This window comes from Drosophila bipectinata, unplaced genomic scaffold, assembly GCF_030179905.1.
Source record: "Drosophila bipectinata strain 14024-0381.07 unplaced genomic scaffold, DbipHiC1v2 scaffold_29, whole genome shotgun sequence".
NCBI classification, from domain to species: Eukaryota; Metazoa; Arthropoda; class Insecta; order Diptera; family Drosophilidae; genus Drosophila; species Drosophila bipectinata.
Genome location: NW_027222942.1, coordinates 12,501 through 17,386, shown reverse-complemented (window position 1 = coordinate 17,386; position 4,886 = coordinate 12,501). Strand labels below are relative to the sequence as shown.

At 23.1% G+C, this 4,886-nt stretch overlaps 1 non-coding gene across 1 annotated transcript in view; it reads left to right on the top strand.

Moving 5' to 3' along the window:
• The first annotated feature begins 4,879 nt into the window (after positions 1-4,879).
• Positions 4,880-4,886, top strand: part of LOC138927497 (small subunit ribosomal RNA) — a 1,995-nt gene continuing 1,988 nt past the window's right edge. The window contains exon 1 of the ribosomal RNA XR_011443985.1: positions 4,880-4,886. This exon is cut by the window's right edge and continues 1,988 nt beyond it. This is a non-coding gene — a ribosomal RNA (small subunit ribosomal RNA).

Genomic DNA, 4,886 nt, shown 5'->3' with positions numbered 1-4,886 from the left:
ATAAGCATATGGTTATGAATACATATGCATATAACATATATGAAAATATATGAATATATAAAAAAAAATATATATGAATATGAAAATATTTATATGTATATGGAATATATGGTAGGTGATGATGTTAGCCTACCATATAATATATAATATAATAATTTAATTATATTATATTAAATATGGAAATATTAAAAATATATTAAAAATATTAAAAATATTTTCATATGGATATGCAATCGTATGGATATCCAAATATGTGTGGGAAAGTCATACTTCCCATACAATAAATGACCGGATTGACGAAACCGTGTTCAAAAAGGTATATAGGGTAGGTGGTGTTCAGCCTGCCAATATAATATTAAAATAATATTATATTAAACAGAAGACCGCCAGTATTAATATATGAGCATATGGTTATGAATACATATGCATATAACATATATGAAAATATATGAATATAAAAAAATATATATGGATATGAAAATATTTATATGTATATGAAATATATGGTAGGTGATGAGGATAGCCTACCATATAATATATAATATAATAATTTAATTATATTATATTAAATATGGAAATATTAAAAATATATTAAAAATATTAAAAATATTTTCATATGGATATGCAATCGTATGGATATCCAAATATGTGTGGGAAAGTCATACTTCCCATACAATAAATGACCGGATTGACGAAACCGTGTTCAAAAAGGTATATAGGGTAGGTGGTGTTCGGCCTACCAATATAATATTAAAATAATATTATATTAAACAGAAGACCGCCAGTATTAATATATGAGCATATGGTTATGAATACATATGCATATAACATATATGAAAATATATGAATATAAAAAAATATATATGGATATGAAAATATTTATATGTATATGAAATATATGGTAGGTGATGGTGATAGCCTACCATATAATATATAATATAATAATTTAATTATATTATATTAAATATGGAAATATTAAAAATATATTAAAAATATTAAAAATATTTTCATATGGATATGCAATCGTATGGATATCCAAATATGTGTGGGAAAGTCATACTTCCCATACAATAAATGACCGGATTGACGAAACCGTGTTCAAAAAGGTATATAGGGTAGGTGGTGTTCGGCCTACCAATATAATATTAAAATAATATTATATTAAACAGAAGACCGCCAGTATTAATATATAAGCATATGGTTATGAATACATATGCATATAACATATATGAAAATATATGAATATAAAAAAATATATATGGATATGAAAATATTTATATGTATATGAAATATATGGTAGGTGATGGTGATAGCCTACCATATAATATATAATATAATAATTTAATTATATTATATTAAATATGGAAATATTAAAAATATATTAAAAATATTAAAAATATTTTCATATGGATATGCAATCGTATGGATATCCAAATATGTGTGGGAAAGTCATACTTCCCATACAATAAATGACCGGATTGACGAAACCGTGTTCAAAAAGGTATATAGGGTAGGTGGTGTTCAGCCTGCCAATATAATATTAAAATAATATTATATTAAACAGAAGATCGCCAGTATTAATATATAAGCATATGGTTATGAATACATATGCATATAACATATATGAAAATATATGAATATATAAAAAAAAATATATATGAATATGAAAATATTTATATGTATATGGAATATATGGTAGGTGATGATGTTAGCCTACCATATAATATATAATATAATAATTTAATTATATTATATTAAATATGGAAATATTAAAAATATATTAAAAATATTAAAAATATTTTCATATGGATATGCAATCGTATGGATATCCAAATATGTGTGGGAAAGTCATACTTCCCATACAATAAATGACCGGATTGACGAAACCGTGTTCAAAAAGGTATATAGGGTAGGTGGTGTTCAGCCTGCCAATATAATATTAAAATAATATTATATTAAACAGAAGATCGCCAGTATTAATATATAAGCATATGGTTATGAATACATATGCATATAACATATATGAAAATATATGAATATATAAAAAAAATATATATGAATATGAAAATATTTATATGTATATGGAATATATGGTAGGTGATGATGTTAGCCTACCATATAATATATAATATAATAATTTAATTATATTATATTAAATATGGAAATATTAAAAATATATTAAAAATATTAAAAATATTTTCATATGGATATGCAATCGTATGGATATCCAAATATGTGTGGGAAAGTCATACTTCCCATACAATAAATGACCGGATTGACGAAACCGTGTTCAAAAAGGTATATAGGGTAGGTGGTGTTCAGCCTGCCAATATAATATTAAAATAATATTATATTAAACAGAAGACCGCCAGTATTAATATATGAGCATATGGTTATGAATACATATGCATATAACATATATGAAAATATATGAATATAAAAAAATATATATGGATATGAAAATATTTATATGTATATGAAATATATGGTAGGTGATGAGGATAGCCTACCATATAATATATAATATAATAATTTAATTATATTATATTAAATATGGAAATATTAAAAATATATTAAAAATATTAAAAATATTTTCATATGGATATGCAATCGTATGGATATCCAAATATGTGTGGGAAAGTCATACTTCCCATACAATAAATGACCGGATTGACGAAACCGTGTTCAAAAAGGTATATAGGGTAGGTGGTGTTCGGCCTACCAATATAATATTAAAATAATATTATATTAAACAGAAGACCGCCAGTATTAATATATGAGCATATGGTTATGAATACATATGCATATAACATATATGAAAATATATGAATATAAAAAAATATATATGGATATGAAAATATTTATATGTATATGAAATATATGGTAGGTGATGGTGATAGCCTACCATATAATATATAATATAATAATTTAATTATATTATATTAAATATGGAAATATTAAAAATATATTAAAAATATTAAAAATATTTTCATATGGATATGCAATCGTATGGATATCCAAATATGTGTGGGAAAGTCATACTTCCCATACAATAAATGACCGGATTGACGAAACCGTGTTCAAAAAGGTATATAGGGTAGGTGGTGTTCGGCCTACCAATATAATATTAAAATAATATTATATTAAACAGAAGACCGCCAGTATTAATATATAAGCATATGGTTATGAATACATATGCATATAACATATATGAAAATATATGAATATAAAAAAATATATATGGATATGAAAATATTTATATGTATATGAAATATATGGTAGGTGATGGTGATAGCCTACCATATAATATATAATATAATAATTTAATTATATTATATTAAATATGGAAATATTAAAAATATATTAAAAATATTAAAAATATTTTCATATGGATATGCAATCGTATGGATATCCAAATATGTGTGGGAAAGTCATACTTCCCATACAATAAATGACCGGATTGACGAAACCGTGTTCAAAAAGGTATATAGGGTAGGTGGTGTTCAGCCTGCCAATATAATATTAAAATAATATTATATTAAACAGAAGACCGCCAGTATTAATATATGAGCATATGGTTATGAATACATATGCATATAACATATATGAAAATATATGAATATAAAAAAATATATATGGATATGAAAATATTTATATGTATATGAAATATATGGTAGGTGATGGGGATAGCCTACCATATAATATATAATATAATAATATTTATTATATTATAATAAATATGGAAATATTAAATTATTTTCATATGGATATGGATATGGATATGGATATGGATATACATATTCATATGGATATACTAAAATATACTGAAATATACCGATGAGTATATTTAGGTGAGGGTAAAAAGGCAAATAAATACCCAGCTTGACGAAAGTGTGTTCAAAAAGGTATATAGGGTAGGTGGTGTCGTCCTACCAATATAGTATATTATTTATATTATATGAATATACTAAAATACCGATGAGTATTTTTAGGTGAGGGAAAGAAGGCAAATAAATACCCAGCTTGACGAAAGTGTGGTCAAAAAGGTATATATGGTAGGTGGTGTAAGCCTATCTATATAATATAACATACTATATTATATATTATATATACACTATATTGTATACTTAGATAATATCGTTGAAGCGTCTACGTCTTATTATAAATTATAATTTGACAAGTTTCCAATTATTATCGTTAATTTCTGGTTCTAGGCAAATAAAAATTTCTTTTTATTATATCCTAGTAAGTATATGGAATTAAATTTAATTTCATATACGTATATGATAATAGTAGTAATATTATTATTATTATTATTGTATAAATAAATATGAATAAACTATATATATGAAAATATATAAATATATGAAAATTAAAAAGTGCTTAGTTTTATATCATATAAAACTAGACTTTTATATACAAAGAAAATAAATTTTAAATTTATTATCAAAATACATATGCGATAATTTTATTATAAAATTAAGCAAATATATATATGTGAATATATACAAATTGTTGTATGTGAAAATATAAAGATATTTTAGAATTAAATATATGCATAATATTGTATTTTATTAAAAAAAATATTAAAGAAGGCTTATATAAATAAAAAGACCGCCCGCTCATATAAATACCCTAACACAAACGAGGGTTTAAGAAAAAGCCATGAAAAAAATATACCCTGAGGTGTATGCGTTGGGCACCCGAGGGATATATTATAAATATATATATATATATATATATTTTAATAAATGAACGAATATTGAATGCCATATAATAATTGGCCAAATTCGTTAATATTTTAATTTATACAAATATTTGCAATATTTATTTTCTATATATCAATATGAAAATGAAATATATCAAAGATATAAACATTATTCTGG